This window comes from Rhea americana, unplaced genomic scaffold, assembly GCF_003343005.1.
Source record: "Rhea americana isolate MKP2758 unplaced genomic scaffold, rheAme1 scaffold_293, whole genome shotgun sequence".
Taxonomy (NCBI): Eukaryota; Metazoa; Chordata; class Aves; order Rheiformes; family Rheidae; genus Rhea; species Rhea americana.
In genome coordinates, this window is record NW_028186416.1 from 887927 (window position 1) to 908977 (window position 21051).

A 21051-nucleotide genomic window follows, 5' to 3' on the forward strand; every position below is an offset into this window, starting at 1 on the left:
GCGCTGCGCTGCGCGGCCGGCCCGGGCGCCGCGCTCCGCGTGCGCCCCTGGCTGCGCGGCGCCCCTGCGCTCGCCTGGCGCTGCCGCCTCGTTAGCCACCCTGAAGGCGGCTTGGGAGAGTTTATGGGGGAATATTGCTGAACTTAAGTAATCAAGTTTCCAGATCTTATGCCTCCTGTTTAATTTATTAGACTAGTTATTTATTCTGTTGATGATAATCTGTTGCTGGTTTCTATGGAGATGTTAAACTGATCTCTTTCAGAAATCAAACTCCATATGCACTAAAACGTTTAAAGGAGCAGTGTCCCCTTTTGTTTTCAGACTTTGTACCTTTTCAGTGCTTTTATTGGGCTCCTGTATATTTTATATCTTAAAGTCTGAAGTTGAGGCTTTGTGTGAGACAGAGCTTATTATGGCTAACAGAAAGTCAGGGCTTTGATCCTTTTTTTTTGCATCATCATTTAAAACAGATCATTTTTTCCCCCCTCATCACACAAGATAGCAGAACCCTTTCAAGATCAAAGAGTCCAGCTAAAAACTATTGTTTAAAAAAAATAGAAAAAAGCCTGTTAAATTAGGGGGATGTTTCCTTAATCTGCTTATTTTGTTCTAAAGATTTTTTTTTAGCAGTAAAAACAACAACAACAACAGAAACTTGTAGCAACTATATTGTTATTTTTATGCCTCTCAAGTCTTTTTAAGGCTAAAATAGGTTCAAAGTCAAATATCTCTAAAGATAAAGTGCTTGTTAGGGTGCTTTTATTACTTGGTTTCTAAATGTGGAAGGTCAGAATCCAGAAAGCTATCGCATTAGAGAAGGTTTTAATAGTCTTTGTCTCATCTTAATGAGAGAGAAAAATCTAAAAAACATGTTCACTGCAACATTTGTCAATTATTTTAAAGAAGAGTATCTGCATATGACTCAATTTTCATTATTTCTTAACTTATCAATTGTATTGCTACCTTCGGTTTGGTGTGATACTACTTTTAAAAAAAGTAATTGAGGTGAGAAAAGAGAATTTTTTTTAGGCTTAAAATTTGAGAACTTATAGTAAGCTCATATGTTGATCAGGCTGATCACACTACAAAACAAATATGTTGTTTTGCTCTTTTTCCGGAGAAAAGTTAAAGGTTTGCAAAGAAACTGCTACCAACACAATGCATTTTTAACGCAGTAAAAATCCTTGTACTTTCTCTTAGTATATCTTCAAAATGTTCCGACTCCCTAGAACAGAGACCTCTTTCCTCTCGGCGCGCTTCTACACTAGTCTTAAAAATAAAAGAATAAACCTGGAGGATAATAGTGCTTGTGGCTGGTATAACTCATAGATGTATGTGTGTCTCTCTGTATATACATATAAATATATATGCACAAATATACACATGTATATACATATATACGTGTGCGTGTATGTGTATATTAAAAAAAAAGTGTGGGCTATAATCAATCCATACTAGATTCTATGTTTTTTTCTTCTTGTTAATTTTTCTCTCTCTTTTTTTGTGTGTGTGATCCCTAGTGCAGGGGTTCATTTTAAAATATTTTTTAAAAAATCTTTTGTTTATTTGTTTGGTTTGAATTGCAAACAGAATTGACTCTGACAAGTAAAAAGAGGAGGGGGGAAAAAAAGAAACACTATGGCTTTAAACTCAGGAGTTTGCATATTCTCCTTGTATCTTTCCCCTTTGCTAATTATTGTGTTGTTTTCAGAGCAAATATGTCATATCCATGGCGACCAGGCAGGTTTATTGTCTTTCAGAAGCAATAGCTCACATAAGTAATTAATGACTTCTTTTTTTTTCCTCTGGCTTAGGTTAAACAGATCATTCAAGGAAAGTCATATCTCTCTCTCCCCCTCTCTCTCTTTTTTTTTAGCCCAGTGACATAAGAACATGAGTTAGAACAAGAAAATACTTTAACCAAGAAGTCAACAGCTTATTTTTCCTCATTTCTTTTTAAAAGCTCCAAGTGTCAGCTTTCCACACACATGACGTTGTCATTCTTGCAGTTTCAGAGTGAAGCCTGGTACAGGGAAAAGCCACTGAAAGCTGCAGTTCGGTTGGTGGTTGTGCAGCTGGGCAAAGTGTGTGCGTGTGTGTCTCTGCGTGTGTATATGTGTGGCGAGGTATTATTATTTTTGCTTAAGGGTTTTGCTGTGTGCTGGGAAACACATTTCCCCCAGTATTCTTCCCCCTCCCCCCCGCAGCCATCATTCTATCTGTATTAAAATCAGTGTTAAAATAAAGGTGTGTTTTTGTATCTTACAGATTGTAATTCAAACAGTTTCCAGGAAAGAATTAGTAATTCAATTTTATATACAGCATATATACACACATGCTTGAGCTCCACCCAAAACAATCAAGCTAACTGGAAAAAAAAACTTATTTCCTTTTTCTTTTCAAGCCCAAGCAAACTTGCACAGTGACTTTCAAAAGCCTATTACAAATAGACCCCCTTTTTTGCCAAGAGTTTGCTGCAGGTATGAATCTTGTCCTTTCCCTTTCCAACTCTGTTTCTTCCTATTAAACCAGAATTTGCTATCTGCCCAAGCCAGGGACTGGTTACCCCCTGTGATTTACTGAGGCGGTGATTTTCTTCCCCCGCCCACCGGCACCTTCACCCCTGTTTTGTTTTTGCTAATTTCATTTTCAGAAGGATTTATACACAGTCCAGCTATATAAATTCCTCGTGAGATAAAAGCGCTGYGCACTTCCATAAACAAAAGCTTTCACTTGCATCTTGTATTCTCTTTTTCTTAAAACAGAATGGGAAAAAAACCTAAAATACAAAACCTCAACCCATTTGATTGAAGCAGGTATCATAAATGTATTCTGGTAATGATTCGGTGTTCCACAATGCTGCTACTTTAACTTTTTAAATCTGTTTCCTTTCTGGTTTGTAACATTAATCAAAGAACCGCTTCCTTCCAATTTTTCCACAGACTGGGGCTAATTAGAACCACTCGAATCATATTCTGTAAATTCCATGTGGATGTTCCTTTAGGTTTCAAGAACGCAAATGCTTCAGGTTCAGTCTGACTAGGCACTCTTAGGGTTATTTTTGTTAATGTTTCTGTCTCTAAAACCAATACACGGTTTCTCTCCATCTATGCGAAACAGATGTGGGGGTTCACRCGTTGGGGTGTACAGGAAATAGGCATTACAAGTTAGAGGGGGGGAAAAGCCAAGAAGGAAAGAGATTTTGCAGTGTAGTTTCCAAAGAGCACCAGAGAAACCCCGAAGTAATGCGAAGCTGAGGATTCAACAGACTTGATAATTGAGCCCTTAACCTCCTGATGTCTATATCAGAAAAAGAGAGTCTAGCAGAGGGAGACAAAGAATAAAAGCAAATACTGGGGAGGAGGAAGCTGGGGAGATGACTGAAATATTGAAATACAGTCCAGTGTACGTATAAATCTCTATATTATGTTTCCTTAGGCTCTGTTTTCCCCTTGTGCAAAACATAGCTGGTTTAAAGGTGGCTTTGGGAGAACCCTGATGTTTCGAATGCAGCTGCGAGCCTGGTGTTTCTGTGGCGTGAACAGATCTAACTTGGAGAGACTTTTCTCAGAATTGGTGTTAATGCTTCTTCTCTTCTCCTCCTTTTTTGAAGGACTGAMGAGTGATTTTTTTTTGTTCTTTATGGAAAGTTAAATAGCTAGAAGTTGGGAGTTTTCAGCTTGTGACTATTAGGCTGTGCTAAAGGGATTTGAATCAAACCACTTTGAGCACCCGGCAGGGCGACTGCTTCCACGCTGTGCCACAGTATTTCTCCTCTATATATTTGTGTGTCTAAATAGGGCATCCAGGAATTAGGGGTGAGCGGGCTTGCGAGCGAGATCTTAAAGTTAACTTGCTTTCGGTGTATAAGACAGCAGCTTCAAAGAAAAGCATGAGCGCATCGTAAATTTTGCTAAAATTAATCAACCGTTTAAGAGCTCCACATTAACGAGGTTTTCCAGGCAAGCAGCTTTCTTCTCCTCGTCTTCGTCGTCGTCTTCTTTCTCGTTCAAAGTCCAAGAGGGTTGGGGTAGAGGGGGGAGAATGTAAGTGAAAAGAGGAGGGGGTGGAATTTGAGTAGAAATAATAAAAACAAAAAAGGCTGGATTTGTAGAGTATAAATCCTCGTGTGTCCTTGATCCATATTGTCAGTTTTTTTTTTTTTTGGTCGGATTTGTCCTGTGTGCCTTTGACGGAAAAGGCACGTAGAGAGAGAGAGAGAGAGAGAGAGCGACAGAGGGGGAGAGAGAGACGTGTCACTGCTTTGGAGCTCATTATCATTCTTAATAAGTCTTAAGGAATAAAGAGGAGCATTGAGTGTAAATGCTGGGTAATCCTAACACTCCTCAAGGTGAGAGGAGTCTCGAGGACACAGAGAAAGAGAGCGAGGAGGAGGGGGCTGGTGCAGGGGCAGGAGAGGAGACGTGCATGAAAGTGGTTTTAAGGAAGACGGCCGTGGGTTAGTAGGACTTGTGGCTCCTGGGCACTTCGGTTTTGTTCTGCAGGCCTATGCCGGGGAAAGTTGTCTCCAAGTTTGCATCCCAGAGACGGTAGGGAACACAGCTGGACCTTGAGGCTGAAATATTGGCCTCTAATGGCAATATTCTGTGCCAGACTTTGGTTGCAGAAACAAGTCTGCTGTCGTATTTTCTTCAGCCCGCGCTGAAGGGTCTGCGCTCCYGAGGCGGAGAGCTGGCCCCGGGACGCGTTACTGAACTGGGTGCTTTGCCAGGCCTCCAGGTTGGTTCCCCTTTCCTCAGCTCGGGGTGATGCCTAGCTTGCTTCTGGACCTGTGCACCCTTTTCTTTGCTCCGTTTCAGGATGTCACAAGTCCTCCCATTTCTCTGAATTTCCTAAAGGATCTCCTCCCCATACCTTTCCTTGCGAGGGGAGGATGCATCCCGAGCGCACAGCTTCGGACACTAGGTGGCTTAAAGTATAGGAATGGTTCTTTAAGCCAGCTGCGAAAGAGACGTTCATTCACTCTTTCTGGTGGGCTCCTTTATTCAAACTTCAGGCTGGCAGCAAAACGTGGAGATGCCCGTGAATCCATTCTGGATTCAGATATTATATTATCTCCTTGGCTGGGCAGCGTGTTTGTGATCGTGTTGGAGGATTTGAGCCTGTATGGACGTAAGAAAGAAGAAGTCGCTGATGAAGTGAATTCAGGGGCTAGGCTGCTTGCTCTGATGATAAGGAGTCAGGAACCTGCTTGTACTGCTAGTCCTTCTCTCTCCTGGCAGAACTCACCATACTCCTTTTATAGGGGGGTGCTTGTTGCTATTGGGAAAACATTTCAGGGTTGGCAGAGCCCTTCTTGTGCTGCTGATGTGTAATGGAGGATGCTGAGCCCTGAGTGATGCCCGCTCCTCGTTCTTTCTGGTCTCTTATCTCAAGTCCACTTACAGGCAGACCTAAAGAGCTGGGTAGAATGGCCCATGCATTTTTGTTCCTCCCGTAGTCTATGCTGTCTCTCTGGTTCAGCTCATAGCTCCTGGCTGAAGCAGGAGCTCAACCTTTTAAGTGACTCCGTGTAGCTTGGAGCAGGTCGGAGGGAGTTGTGGATGCTGAGTTTTGGTCAGCTGGCATGGTGAAGAAGCAAAATACAGTGAGATAGAGGTCTTGCTAAATGCTGATTTTCTGGGTCCAGGTGCTTGGCTTCAAGGTTAAGTGTTATGTTGTTAATATTATTAGGTATTAAGTTATTAGAAGCAGAACTGTGGGGCTTGCATGTACTTGGCAGAGAACTACTAAGAAACCRTATTAGGGCTGAGTTTGTACTGGTTTCTCTGATAGTGTCCTTCCAGCATGCCTCCACCCTGAGCTGGAAGGAGCAGCAGGGAATCTGAAAGCAGTTGTGGTAGATCATCTGTCTTCTGAACTCTTTGCTGAGACTGCTAATGAGTTGTAGCGAGGCGCGATGGACCCTTGTAGTGAGGGATCCACCTGCAGCCCCTTGCGCTCCTTCTGCCCAGGCCGTTGATGAGGTATCGGCTAATACCTTTCACGTGTGATTGAGCTGGTCTAGAATAGGACCCAGAGGTGCAAGAGCTTGCATTCCCAGGACGAGCTCTAGAGCCATCCACCTGCTGAGGCTCTGTGTGTAAATGCTGTAGTAAAAGGGTCTGCGTTTGCAGAACTGTTAATTGTTCTGGGCCTCTGGTTCGTTGCCTGTGTGGATGTTTTGGGGTAGTTTTCACTCCAGAAGTGATCCTGTTTTTGTTCTGCCACCCATGATGCTGTTTCGAAATAAAATGAGTTGCTTCCAAATCCTGAGCCAGAAGACCTGTCATTTCAGTATGACGATACGACAAGTCACCTCAGAGTTGGTCTCTGAGGCTGGTCCTGATCCTTCTGCATGCAAAGTCAGCAAGCAAGGTAGGCCCTGGTGGTGGGAGATGGCTGCTGAGAGGAAGCGTAGCTTTGCAGATACTAGCATTCGCTGGCCTTGGGAAGCAGGGGGGTAAATAAACTCCAGGGGTGTTGGGGGGACTTTTTAGTTTTGAATACCACTTGAAAGGATAGTTTAAACTGGAACTGGTAGGCTTAGCAGGCGGCTCCTTGTGCCCACCCCAGGGGGAAGGAGTACTTAGAAGTTTGCAAAGGGCCCAATTTTACTTGTGTACTAAAACATGTTGTGTAATGTCACTCAGGAGAGGCCTGGGTAAATCCTTGGGCAACAAGGGCTGAGAGCATGACCCTGACACACGTTTGCTCGGTGGGCTAGGAGAAGAGTTGACTGGTCGATGTTTCCTGAAAGTACAAAGGAGTCTGGTTCTGGTCATGACTTTGACTTGACAGTATGGATTACAGTTGACTCTCAAGTGGAAGTAGGTTTATTGCTTCCTGATTTTGCTTCTGCTAGCAAAGGGACCAGGGCTTTTTATTCCTAAGCGGCATGTCTGCCAGCTCTACGCCTTTCCCAGTGTGGCTAGGTAGGGCTTCTGAATCACAAGGCGTGAGGGTAAGCGGCATAAAAGCAAACTGGGCTGTGTGATGGAGGCGTGTGGCTCCCAGGGTTCTCGCTCGAGCCCTGCTCGGCCCATCCCCATGCCAGTGAGAGCGAGGGTTGCCTGCTTGCTGCACGGTCAGGCTGGCAAAACAGCTCCCGGCCTGGCTGCCTCCCGGCGGTGGCTGTGTCTGCAGAGCAGCCTCCCCGTAGGGCTGCCGGTGACGCCCCCTCCCTCCACGGTGCCTCAGGCTGGCCCAGCTGTATACCGAGGGAGCAGTGTCCTTTCACGCTGGTGAGCCAGCAAAATCTCTCCCAGGGGTTACTGTAACCTCTCAGCAGCAAACAGGCATTCGGAGATAAAGTCTTGGTGCCGAGCTAAGGGCCAGTAGGGCAGATATGAAACGCGGCAGGTTTATGAAAGAGAAGGTATATGAAATGCAGCCTGCATCTCCCATTTCACTGCACTATGCCAAAACACACAGTTTCTTATTTCAGTCACTGTGATCTTTCAAGGAGGTTAATTTCCATGACGAACTCCGGGCCACGTGCTTGGAGGATTTATCTAATTAGACTGACACTTTTCTTTTTTAAAAAAGAAAATTAAGCTGCACCTTGGAGGACTTAAGTATTTTAAACTGTAGGAGCGGCAGCAGGCGGTGTGATCCCCTGCTCACAGAGCAGGAGGAGAGGAAATTTCCCCTTTTCCAGTCTCCTGTGTAAGACTTCGCCAAAGGTCCCCATTTACTTAATTTTCTTACATGRTGGTTGGATACTAAAAGAGTCTTTTATCCTGCCTGAGTGAGTCCCTAAAGCCTCAGCTGGCTCTTTAACTCATGTAAACTATTGATGTTCTGGGCTGTTACGTATTCAGGACAGAGTGGAGGGTAAAGGGGAGACCTGTTAATGCTCCTCAGGCGTGTCCTAGATAAACTGCATCTGTCCAGGACGGGGAATTGAGTGTCTGTGGCTATGTAATGGCTGAGGTACGTATACGGTCCCTCTCATCATGCTTGAGCACCTCGTGCCCGTGCGTGTATGTACCTTTGAAGCTGCTGCGACTGTCCTTGTCTGTGTTCACGAGGAAAATTGAGTCCTGCTCTCAAGCAGTCCCATGAGGGCTCCTTAACCCCGGTCAAGCCTCGGTGCAGTTTGAGCAGATTTGGGCTTCCCCCTGAACATGCCTTTCAGACGAGAGCTGAGACTGTGCTGTAATGAAAATAGAGGATTTTAGGCTGAGGCAGTTAGGCAGGCAAGCCCGGTGCTTCCTCTGGCTCGATAGCTTTCACACTTGCAGGCACAGCAAATGATGCTGGTTTTATTCCCATCAGAGGGCTCCCGGCATCGTGGGTTATACGCACTGCCTGCAGTTGCCCGTTACTTGGCAGGCTCCTCGCACCGTTGTCTGTGAGTCCGGGTTCGCATCGCTTCACGTCCGATACTGCTCCAGCTGCTTGCCCTTGCAAAGGGAATTGAAGGAAGGCACTGGATTTCCTGCTCCAAACTCCGGCAGCTCAGACTGGGTTTGCTTGCAGCCGGGCTGGATTGGGGTGGCATTTCTGCGCTCTGGACACTGCTGCACATGGGAGACAGTAGTGGGGGCATGGCGGGAGAGGAGAGTCTCCGTGCAAGAGGTGCCAGCAGTGGGAGCACCCTTGCTAAGTCTGGCCGTACTTTATGGGGTCCTGTGGGGCTGTTCATGTCGGTAGACTCTGCCCAGAGTGAGAGAGACTACTACAGCCTTGTCCAAAGAGATGGTCATTGGCTGTGCTACTGTCCCTGGCCAGGAATCCATGGAGGATTGAAATTTGCCTTTGGTAAGGAAGGGAACAAAAAGGATGTTTCCATTCCTGCTCTCAGCCTCATCTCTCTCCCTGCCTTTTCTAGTGCAAAAGAAAAAAAAGAAAGAAAAATAATAAAATCTACCAGGCGCTCAAAGGTCTAACCAATAAGAGCCCTGTTGGCTGGGGAGCGATCGTTCTGGCTTGGTCAGCCATCCCTAACAAGTTACGGGTTGTATAAACTCCCAGCTTACAGCTGTAAATTTACTCAATTTTGAATACAGCCACAAGCTGGCTCAGCAGGATCTGAAACCGTCTGCTCCAGTAGTCATGGTATGCTTGAAATTCACGGCTTCTGGGGGCCCAGCTTTGAACGCAAGCAGCTACGGAGGGCCAGAGCCCGGACCCGATCTCACATAGCCCTCCCCTGCCCTAAATTAGAAGGGATCTCACCAGTATAGGGTCGTGCATTAATTTATCCTTGCTTAGATTTAGCTCCCCTGTGTTAGGTGAATGCGCCCTTGATCTGCGTAGTTGCAGATCCACTGCCCCATTCCTGTTTCTCCCAGGCCAGGCTGTTCCCATCACCTCAACACGGGGAGCTTGACGGGGGCAATGGAGACTTCCATACAGAAAGCTTCCAACAACTGTCGTTGCTGGATCATGTACCATGCGGGCAGGATTTGGTCCATTCGCAGTCCAAGGCTGTTTCCTGCAGGGTCTGCTCAGTCCTGTGCTGATTTGGAGTCGCTGGGTGTTTCCTTGAGTGACCAAGAGCAGAAACCTTACTCTGACTTCAGGGATGGTTGTTGCAGAAGGGACCGATCTCTCTGAACACCTGTGGTCTTGCAACGTGTGATACTCCTAGAAAGCTGAACTTTYGGCTTGTCGACACCGATTCCTGCTGCAAATAGAAGTGCATTATTTGCACTGAGTGAGAATTTAGCCCAAGTATGCAATTATTTTGATCACCYCCTAAACGTTCAGAAATTGGACTATTATCAGCATTAGGCAGAGGCAATAGGAGGGAAAAGTAGTATCCCTTCCTGTTTCTGATCCCAGCTCTTCTCTTATTGCTTCCTATCCTTCATCATGTTTTTGATGGGGAAGTATTTGTCTAAGACAATTTCTTTTATCTCAGACTGAGGCATGGGAGTRTGGCCATATTGCTACCACTGACACCTTAGCTTTGAGCAATACTGATGTGATATTTTCTGCTTGCTGGAACAGCCTTGGAAGGTAGGGATGACTTGAGGAACAGCCAACCCCAGACCACGACTCCCGAGCTCAATGTGCCCCTGGCAGCCTCTGCCCTGGGCTGCGGTCTGGCTGTCCGAACCAGCTTGCCGTCCTCTTCCTGGAGCAGGCAGGGTGCCTGGCTCAGGCTCCTGCAGGGGCAAGCGCTGTCTCTAAGCGGAGGAGAGAACCTGTGGGGATAACGCGGCTCTGAACATGGTGAGCGGTCACTTCTGATCTTGATTTCCTACCAAAAATGGGTAGATGCAAACAAGCGGTTTGAGAGGTTTGCTCTTTCCTCTCCGCCTTCCTTCCTCCTCTCCCCTGTGGTGTTACGCTTGCTTTGGCTCCCAAAGGGTTAAGGTGACTCATGCCCCTCTCACCAGATCTGCTGGCAGGAACGCTTCATACCAGCCTCTAATTGGTGGTGTTTGCTCTGCACTTTCTCGCTCTGGTTTTGATGAAAACATTTAACCGGGAGCTTAGTGTGCAGAGGCTCCCAGCTGACAGCCGCCGCACTGTCTTTACCAAGTTGTCCTTGCTGTGTAAATTCAGCAGCCTGGCTTAGGGGGAGCAAGGGAGGACAAATGTACGCGGCTTTGCAGCCCTCTGCCATGCTCCTTGGGCTGCTCTTACCGGCTGTAATCGTTAGGCTCCAGGCCCTTATCTGCTCTGGTCCTCAGCTGCCCTTCTATACCTGGACATCCAACAGTGTTGGAAGCCAGTTTCGAGCCTTGGGCTAGACTGCACAGCTGGGGAGAGGGCTCTGGTCCTACCTGTGACCATAAGGACAGCTTGCTAGGGCCGGTCGCAGACCACCGAGCAGCGATGCTGACTGTTTTTCCCTGGAGGACAGGCTCCAACAGGCTCAGGCTGAGACCAGCTCTGTGATGTGGAGATGACCTGCTCGTTCCTTCCTGTGGTGCTTGGAGGTTTGTGGAGGGTTTCCCCATGCAGTCTTGCCTTGCAGCWGCTTCAAGGACTAAGCTGCTAGTGTATAGGCTCTTTTAATGGGCTTCACCATTAAGAAAYTTCACCTCATTTTCGTTTTTGCCAAGCAAGTGGCAGAGAAGTTGCCATGTCCTTATGGAGACAGTCTTGAGAGCCAGCATGTCCAAGCTTCTCTGTTACTATGTTACCAGAACCCTTAGGCAGCAGCAGAGCTGAAACAGCCCCTGGGGGAATAGATGCCAGTTTATCTGTGTTGCTGCTGGAAAACACATTCAAATTTCTGCCCAAATAGGAGATTGTGACATGCAAGAAATTCATCTGAGCCCATTGGGGCTGCCACTGCCCTGATACTTCCTTACTTTTTCTTTCCTTATCTCTGGTGATCTACCCTATGAACACCAAAACAAATCCAGATGGCAAAATGTATAAACCAGAAAATCTGGATTCTCTGTTCCTGGAAAAGCATGATTCCTTGTTCTCAGCCGCCTCCGTGTGTCATAGGGTCTGCCATGAAATGATGCCAGAACTGTTGAAAGAGGCCAGGGCTATGTCTGCCTTAAGGAAGCTTAGCAGCAGCGTGACACCCTGCACAAGTGTGGATTCCCGAAGGAGATGTGCTGCGTTGGCAGGTTCGACCAACACAGACGTTTGCCCTTTCTAGGTCCACCTGAGCACCTTGCCTCGTTCTGCTGAACTGATTATGCTCACGGAGGGGAAATTTCCTGACCCAAAGTRTTGATGGTCTGGAACCAAAGACACATGTCTCGTTTGCAACCAAAAAGAGCCAGGCCAAGGCCCTGCTCCCCGCTGCATACTCTCCGTTACCAGCCTGGMGAACGGGGAGTGAGCGGGTGTAGGCTGACGGTGCGACTGAGCGCGACCAAAGTGCATTGTAAAATAAACAAACTGCCGGTGCTCCAGCTCCCCCAAATGCACCATTGAGTAGCAGGGTCTACAGCGTGCTTTTGAATGTGCTCTGAGCAAGTACCCGCGTGGGGCACCGTTTAATTTGCAGCCAGAAAGGGGTTGACGATTATCTGTGTTGTGGTGTTGCCTTGAAGCCCCTGGTCCAGTCTGTTGTGCTTAGAGCCGTAAGAGTGATACGAGCTCCCTGCCTCTAAGAGCTTCCAGTCTGCAGGGAAGGAACCCAATTATAGGACTAACTGTGTGTGGGTCTGACTTGTGTCGTGCAATCAGAAAACATAGGCCTGGATGGAGAGCTCAAGAAAGCATCTGGGCCTTCCCCTCCCACGAGGAAGGGTTGTAACTGTCTTTGTTATGACCTTCACAGTCTTTTACAGTCTTCAGGGAGAAGCACATCCAGCTGTTTCTATGTTATGGCCTTTCCTCCTGAAATTTCTTAGGTGAAGATCTTTGTACCAAGATTTTATTTGATTTCTGTGCACCTTTTCTCACTACAAGAATCTTTTATTGCCCCTCATGCTTTGGGGCTGGCAGGGTTTGCAGTGGTGCTGCTGGCGTTTCACTGCATTTAGCAAAGCAGCAGCTTGGCTTCCTTTACCCCATCAGCAGCCAGTGCTTTAGTGTCTTGGTGTGAGTCAGATGCTGGAATTATGCTTACCCAACAATACCTTTTGTCCTTTACCTAAAACTCTTAGCCAAGAAAAAGTGAAAAAAAGGGGAGGGAGATAAAATTCTGCATTTAGTTGTCCTTTCATCACAGGTGGTGCCAGTTGATTTTTGCTTTATTTATACAGGGCGGGGAGAAAAGAAAAAGAAAACAAGGTGGAACTCGGACAAGGCCCAGGAAATGTTTGAGCCTGACAACAAACTTCCTTTTGTTTGGGGGGAGGGAGGAAGAGAACAGAAAAGAAGGGGCAGAAGACCAGCTGAAACCAACTACAGCTTGATGCTCTTGCTCAGGTTTCTTCTTCCTATTCTTCTGGGTTTTTTGTTTTGTTTTGTTTTACTCAGGCAACTTGTGATAATTTTGTTTGAACTGGGGCCCTTGCATGCTGCCTTCTAGAAGGAGGATGGATGAAAGGTTTCCGGTGCACACATTTGTGATTTGGATGAGGAGGATTAATCGTTTGTTGTAGGGGTATCTGGTAGACTGATGCTTTGCATGAATGGGTCATCTTGGTAGGTAGAGGGGAAGGATGAAGGGCCCCTGCTTTTCAAGAGGAAAGACAAATCAGCTGTTTACAGGATAGGAGTGCGAATCGTGGATTAAAATGAGGAAACTGGAAGACTTTTGGATAAGAAGAGGACCTTGAAGGCAGCTGTCAGGAATACTGCCTTGGGAACTCCTGAGTTTCCTAGCACCACCGTGTGCTAGGAAATACATCTCCCAGTCACAGAAACCTCTGTGAGCAGCATCTTCTTGTTGGCACAAAATCTCTGAAAATTTCTGTGCATGTGAGATGAGGCTTCTTCAGTGATCTCCTGAGCCAGTGTTCCTCAGCCTGCCACAGAGGAGGTGTAGGGTGCCAGTCATCTAGGCTTTTGCTCTGTACAAAGAGATGGATCACCTGGAGCACTGCTCATCACGTCCTAAGACCAGCATTCGAAGTAGGAGCTCCTGCCACRTCAGTAGTAGCTATTAGTGGGCTGTTACCTGAATGTTGTGCTGGGGACCTTGCTGAATCCCCTGCAGTGCTCCTTCTTTCAGACCTCCTGGTGTGAAAGCTCTGGCGGGGGTGTACTGCAGCAGGGTGGTTACAGCCAGTTGCTTGGTGCTTGTACTGGGTACAACCAGGGCCACACAGTGCTCCTGCGCAGCTGCAAATGCTGTTAGAGTGGTTCGAGGCCTCCTCCTGCCAGACAGGTGGCCACGACTCTGCTGGCCGCTGGCAGTCTGTATGTTGGATAGTCAGTACAGCCAGGCTGGGCTTCAGAGCCGCTCGAGACAACTGTTTTTCTCAGGAGATGCGTTTCTTTGGGATGCTGGGTGATACCTTCTCAAAATGTCCTTTACTCCGCCTTAGCTGTTGACTGCATTAAGTGTTGCAGTGCTCCTGTAATGCCGGAATAGCTGGAGAGTGAGTGGGTTGGGATGGCAGGCTGTCGAGTCTTGGCCAGGATGAAAAGAAATTATACACTGCTTAATTCAGCTCTTGTTATCTCGTTTGGGCATCGCAAAGTGCTGTATCAAAATTAGTGAACGAAGTTGTGAGTATTACGTGTCAGGCAGAAGCTGGCCACGCTCTCCAAAGAGTGATTAAACGTTTTGACTTGGCTTGTAAGAGGGGAGATGTCCAATATTCAGCACGTGAAAAGGAAGAAAGAAGAGCAGAGAATTCATGTTGCTGTGTGGAGCTGGACTGCTGCTGTCTGATGCTCTGCTTTCCCGCGGTGTCTTACTGAAGCCTTGCCGTTCTTCTGATAATGGCCAAAAGCACTGACCTGCCCAGTATATTAAGGAAAAAAAAAATCCCGAGATGCTGCTAATTATAGCTTTTCCCCTGGTGCTGGGGAAGTGGATACCCTGCATTGCACTTCCCGGGATTTGTGTCCTTAGCATGGTTTCTTTCCAGCACAGGTGCTCTCTGAGTTTCATCAGCTGGTCCTGGCGCGGCTCTTTGCTGAGCATGCTGCTGAATCTGTGGGTCCAGGACAGGTCCTGGTTAAGCAAGTCGAGAGCAGATTCAGTATTTAGTGAGTCCCAGGAGAACACTGCCACTACCAACTATGCTCTTGCAGATTTACGCTGGGAGCCACTACGCTGTTCAGACTCCGGTGCTCAGTCTTTGCCTTAGTTTTTGTATCTGTACAATGGAGATAATAAAACTTGTCTGCAGTGCTGCTTGTAGCTGAGAATTAAGGAATGGTTTCAAGTGCCGGATGAAAGGCAACTGTGGAACACAGGCTGTATTTTTACTGCTGGTGTATTAGTTTGGAGTTTAGAAACGGGGGCCTGCGTGAGACTAGCGGAGGAAAGGTGAACCCGCTTGCTGCCGCGGCTCTCCGGAGACGCTCCGGGGGAGCTTGCCCGGGCCCCTGGGGAAGAGGCCGGCACCGGGGCACGGCAGCAGGAGCGGCGGTGGCGAGCGAGCGGCTTTCCTACCGTCTGTTCCAAACGCAGGAAAGACTGTGGGGAACGATTTCAAAGCCACCACTATGGAGATTAAGGGGATGAGAATGTAAATCTCAAGTAAAAAGGTAATTGAATGTAATAGCAAACACTGCTCGGTCTATGTTAATTTTAGCTCTTCCCCTGGATACAAGGCGCTGTATTAGTGTTTTATTACCATTTTGTTTGCACTAATAAAATAGTAAAATTTATTTCAAGGAAGTTGAAGGATGGTTTTACAATGCAAATTTGAAGAAATTGGACTTTTCATTTACGCCACTGCTATTTTAAACCCTGAAGGGTGTAAATTAGCCTCTTGTGCCTGGGTGAAATCCACTGCTTCCATGAGCAGGGGGAGGATTTGATGTGGGGGAGAAAAGAACAAAACCAAATCATCTGAATATTTCAGAGAGAGATATCTGATGCGGAGAGAAAAAGCACTGTCTGCCTGGGCCCACTGGGAGGAAGGGCTGGAGCAGAGTGGGGAGAGCTGTTTGCAGAGCAGCTCTCCGCTGATGACCTGCTGCAGCTTCTGTGCGTGCCAAGAAGGGGCCGGACGGGGCAGAAGATGTGCCAGCGGGCGCCGAGTTTGAGCCCGAGGCTGGCTGTGTATTGACCGCTGATCAGAGGGGCGCCGGTAGGCAGGGTCCGCTCATTAACAGCTGCTCTCCCGGTGGCAGATAGTTCCTAGAAGCATGCGTGCTTCGGGCAGCTCTTACTTTCCAGCCCAAGGAGCCCCACGTCTCCTGTTGCCTGCACTTCTCCCTTCCTCTTGCTTCTGTCTCCGTTCCCCAGCGCAGCCRTGTGCGGCCTGCCCGGGTTCGCTGCTGAGTCACGGCACTGCCAGCGAAGGCGCCTCTAGCCCAAGAGTCGGGTTTAACGACCGCCTCCTGCAGTCTCCTGCTCTTCTGATCCCAGTTTTGCCACTGCTTRGCCTTGAGGTAAATGATGCTATAAAGGACAAAACTGCACAGAATTGGGTCCAGAGAGTGCTGTTTGGTTCCAAAGGCCGTGCGCTGAGTTGGCCGCCTGCCCCTGGGAGGCAGGTGTCTCAGGGCATGGAAGCACCCGAAGGTTAGCAGCTCTCGGAGTTTTCTGAGTTTCTCTAATGGGCCTGAAAATCTTGCAGGGTAACTTTGGGGGCTTCATTCTCCTTGTGTGCGAATGGAGGCTGAGGAGAGGAGGTGTAACATCACTTTTTTTTCAAATCCAGGAGGTCCCAATCTGGTTAAGGCTCTGAATTACTATTTTTTAATCATGTTCACCTTGCACATCAATCTTCAGGCGGCTTTAGCATGAAGGGAACTGTGCTGGGTTTCTCCTATATAGGTGGATTAACATAGTTTTCTGAATCTTCAGTGAAATTCTGCCTTTCTGTGTTTTCCTGAGGTCTTCTGGCACTGTGTGGAAGGATAGGTTGCTTTTTGGAACAAGTCTGTGTATTTATCATATGTTTCCCCTACCACATCAGACGTCTGCACACTGGCCGAGGTACTGATCTTGGTGTGAAGGCCTCGGAGGGTCCTTTTCCCTCAGATACAGAGGGGAGCGATGGCTCCCCAAACATTCCTTGTTCCGAGGCATTTTCTGCCCACAAGCGGTAGTGATTTTGCTGCCGGCACAGGCGCGCTGCTGGGGGCAGCTCCTTCGGCAGGCTGCCGTGGCCAGCACGCTCATTCGGTGTCTGGTCTCCTGGTCTAGCTGCTGCCTTGTGTTCTTGGCAACGTGGTACAGAGTGAGCTGGAGAGGAAAAACTAGCTCTGTCTATCTGATCGTACAGACAGGTAGATCTCCCAGCTCTCCTCTGGATTATGAGTGTCATCTATTTGCCTTGTCCTCAAGAGGCCTTTCGGGACAGAAACCAGGGTTACCCCGTGAGCAGGCAGGACGGCACTCTGCGTTAGTTGCATTTATGGTTCTGTTGGCAGCAAATCCGCTGGGGAAGTCGAGGCCAGGTTCTAGGACCTATGCTCTTACCGCTATACATCATCTCCTAGTGTCATTAACGAAGGCAGCAAAAGTTTGTAAACCCTCTCGCAGCTTCAGCCTCTAGCACAAAGCCACTAGCCGGTGGTGGTATCAAGCAGCCCGCTTAAGCTCCCTATCCTTCTCCTTCGGTGGATGTAGCAGAGGCTTAGCCAAGACTGAGGGCGTTACCAAAGAAAGCAAAGACTTATTTTTGGCATTGAAATGGTTTCCTATTCCAGACGAGTCTGGGGAGCAGTGCGGTTGTGTACCCAAGGATTTAAGCAGTGCATTAAGCAGAGGGGTTACACTCCGGGTGGATTTCAATCAAAAACTATAATTACATCAAATAGCAAACGGAAATGGAAAAAGAGGATTACCAGCTCGACCCTGAGCGCTGTTGGCTGCTGAACCGGCTCCATTATTCACACCCCCTCTCTTGCCTGGGGTGGGGTGTGTGCGTGTGTGTAGGCAGTCAGGCCCCCCCCTCCATTTTCCATTTCCTTCATCCGTTTGATGAAGTCAGAGTCCCGGTGTTGGTATCAGTGCTTGGAGGAAGGCTGGAATTTGCATGACTTGGATTTGGGACTTTGCAGGGCAGGTTTGATCTCCCTGCACTGCTCTTCCTGGCTCCAGGCAGGAGGCAGCCGTGGGAACCCCCAGGCCCACAAGCTTTCTCTCTTTTTCTGTTGTGTTATCAGTCTAGTGTTTTGGACTCATCCTGGTTCATGGTTCATCATGATTCTCAAGGAAAGTGGAAAGCCCAAGTTTGGAAATGGGAAATGCTGTTTAACCTGGAGAGCTAGGCTGGTGTTTAAAATCCTTCTCAAGTTAAGAGCGCTGTTCTGTGGCCTGCAGTCCCGGCACGGGCGGGGAGGCTGAGGCTGGCTCCCTGCGGGTGGGCATCTGCGCTCTGGGGACGCCTTCTGCCCCTGTGCTGGGCAGGCACCGAGCGTGGCTGCAGGCATCAGCTCTGCTCGGCTCTTCTCAGACTTAGGGCTAAGGTACTTTGTCTAGTTTGAGGCTTGGTTTGGGAGACTCTAGCTTTAACACCGTTTCTGCATGTTTATGTATGTCAGTGTTGGTTTGGTTGTCTCTTACTTTGGTTCTTTAAGCCCAGGTACATGGGCATCCCTTATCTCCCGAAGGAGACTGCCTTGCTCGGTGTGACTGCTCACCAGCCCTCTCCGGGACTAGCGCTTCCTGCACGCTTGCACCCAGAGCCTGAGGCTCCAGGGTTTGCTCTTTGGGCCAGGGTGGCTTCCCACAGTATTTTGAGCTACACTGTCAATTCTAATTTGTCACTTCTGCCATCGGGCGCTGCTGTACCTGTCACCTGCCTTCTGGTCTTTGTCCGCCTCTTGCTCCATGTGTCCTGCTCTCCCAGGCCCTCCTCATTTCTCTCTTTCTTCCTGTCATTGGCAATTTTTGTCTCTGCGTGCCTGTCGCACACCTGAGGTTAGGAGGGTGCATGACGAGCACGTTGAGGTGGCTGGAAGTGTCTACCAGACCGGGAGGACAAGGTGTCAAATCCCCCAGTGCCTTCTAGGCCTGCTTTCTCAGACGGTTTCCAGCTGCCCGTTCCCAGGTTTCATAGCCCTTCTCTGTTCACGCTCAGCAGGCCGGACGGTGGGCTGGAGCTGTGCGCCTGTTAACTCGAGCTGCGGCAGAGCGCTGCACGGTGCGTTGCTGTTACGGCAGTCTGCTATACCCTGACCAAAGTTGTTGCCCCTTCTTCACGCGTCGCAGGCTCAGGATGGAGGCAGTCCGGTCCACGGAGGAGAACCCTCGAGCTGGTCRGCTGCACTGGGGAGACACGAGGCTCATCCGTGGTCTGGCAAGAAGCACAGGAAAGGGACATGAGCCTTTCCAAATCCTGGATAGTGGCCGATCTGTCCAGGGTGAGACTGCCAGCTTCCAGCCTCTGAATCAGAAGCATTTTAAAAGGCAGCCAGGGGGTGATCTGCTATATTAGCCTCGCGCCTGGCGTTGTCTTGTGCTTCGGCACGGCATAGTGGTAACGGTCAGAGCAGCCACCTGGGAATCCTCGGCCTCCGGTGACCATCATTTTGGGTCGGCTTGGGCCGATTCTCTCATTTGGCTTGTAAACCAGGMGCTACCGAGTCGCTTTCTTGCAGCGCTCGCCCGGGCCGCCTCCGAGGACGCAGGGTCGGACTGCGGCCTGCGCAGGCTGGGCTCTGTCCGAGTGGCTGCGCAGCGCTTCCCTCCCGTGGCAGAGGCCCGGAGGCCTTGCCCAGACAGGCGGCCGGCGAGGTGGCACTGCCAGTTGCCTGCAGATAGTCACGGGAGCTCTTGGGGCTGCTCTGCTTTTGTTTCGTAGTTTACGAGTGCCCTGAACCGGTGTCTGTAGGATAAGCCGGCTCCGCGCCCGGCCGCGGCGCTCCTGGCCGCCGGAGGGGAGGGAAGGGGCCGCGCTGCCCTCGCCGCCGCGCTGGGCCGCGCCTCGCCCTTGTGAGCGGAGGGTGATGTTCGCTTCGTACGAGACAGGTCTTTGATTTCTTAATACAATGCAGCGGACTGCAGAAAAAATGCTATCCAAATGTAACTTTCATTGAAGATCGTTTCATTTTATACATTAAAGAAACACAGTCTTAGTTAAAAACCGAAATCCCTTTTAGCAGGAAAGAGTAGGAATAGTGTTACTGATTAGACCAAACTTTTCTTTATTATACAGRTGAGGAAGAACTTTCAAGACAAAACCGTGACTGAGACAGTTTCCCATTTATTGTTTTCTTGTGCATTTTATTGACTTCCATTTTAAATTTAATTTAAGCTTTCTCTGCAATATTTAGATTCCAGATATAATGGCTTTGAGGGCTAGTTTGGAAACTAACTTGTTCTGTCACTGTCCAGACAAGGTACATTGGGAAAAATAAATGATGAGAAATAAATTATATAAGAAAATCTAAAATTTACCTTAAATTCAAATTTAATTTGTTACCTAGAGTAGCAAATGTAAAAATCCAAATTTATACCAGATACCAAAAGGGACGGAATTGCCCCACTCTGTCCCGGCTCTGGGTGCCGCTGAGTCCTGCTCCTGCAGGCGTTAATGAGCTGGAGCCAGTGACCTGCCCAAGCGTTTGCGCGTGTGTGTCTTTTCTAGTCCAGGACCTTCGTGGTTTTCATGGTCCATCTGTGACCCTTCTTCTGTTTCCTTTTTTCCTTTCCCAACATTATTTGGGAAATGACAACCCCTTCCTGTTCTCCTGTCCTTGTATGAACTACAGTTACCTTTCATCAAATGGTACAATCTCAGTATACRTGAAATAAAAGGTTTGATTTTGAAGGGATGTCGTTTGCAGGTGCGAAAAAGTAGAGATAGAGGGTGGAGCTGAAAAAGAAGAGCAGCCTGTCGAGATCTGGGCGCCCGTTTCGGGGAGGTGTTTAGCAGATAGCGCTCCCGCTGAAGCCTCTGCCAGCTGCCGGCGCTCCGGGGGAGCGGGGCCGTGCTGTTGCGCAGAGCCGCGGGCACGTGCGCTCCTCGCTTCCCGAGACGGACGCGGCTGTCTGGGTGCGCCGGGTCGCCTGTACAACGCAGCAGGTCCCGTGGGCTTTGGTGGGCCAGCTCGGAGAGCGAGGCGCTGCCTCTCGGGAGGAGGAAGGGTGTTAGGCTGTAGCCCCCGGAGAGCAGAAATGCTGGCAGGAGGCATCTCACCTCGGGCAAGTGATCTTCATGGGTTACTAGTTTTATCAGCAGTACATCCTTTTATACAGAGAGAAGGAAGAGGGGAGAGAAAATCCATCCAGCTCTGCTGATTCAGGGGAGTAAAGAGGTAGAATTCATTAGGAAAAAAATGTTTACAGCACAGCTTTAGTCAGAGGTTCTTCCATTTTAGCATTCTGTTTTTTTATTATAGATTATTTGAAAGACAAAGCAAATAGTAGGGGCGTCTTTGTTTTTTTTTCATTGCAGTTTAATTGCATGACTTATTATATGATGTAACTTCTGGAAATGCCTGTGGTAGTTGCTTGGAAAATGATTTTTGATTTTTTTTTATGTTTCAATCTTTGGTGCAAGAGTGTTAAACCTYAAAGAAGTATTCAGACATGCATGTGGAGAAGAAGCACACATRCACATATGCGTGTATGAAAAAAATTATGCATACATGTAC

The 21051-nt window shown here is 48.3% G+C and overlaps 1 long non-coding RNA gene across 1 annotated transcript in view; it reads left to right on the top strand.

Moving 5' to 3' along the window:
* Window positions 1–21051, top strand: part of LOC146593499 (uncharacterized) — a 96181-nt gene that overhangs the window by 1108 nt on the left and 74022 nt on the right. The window lies entirely within an intron of this gene.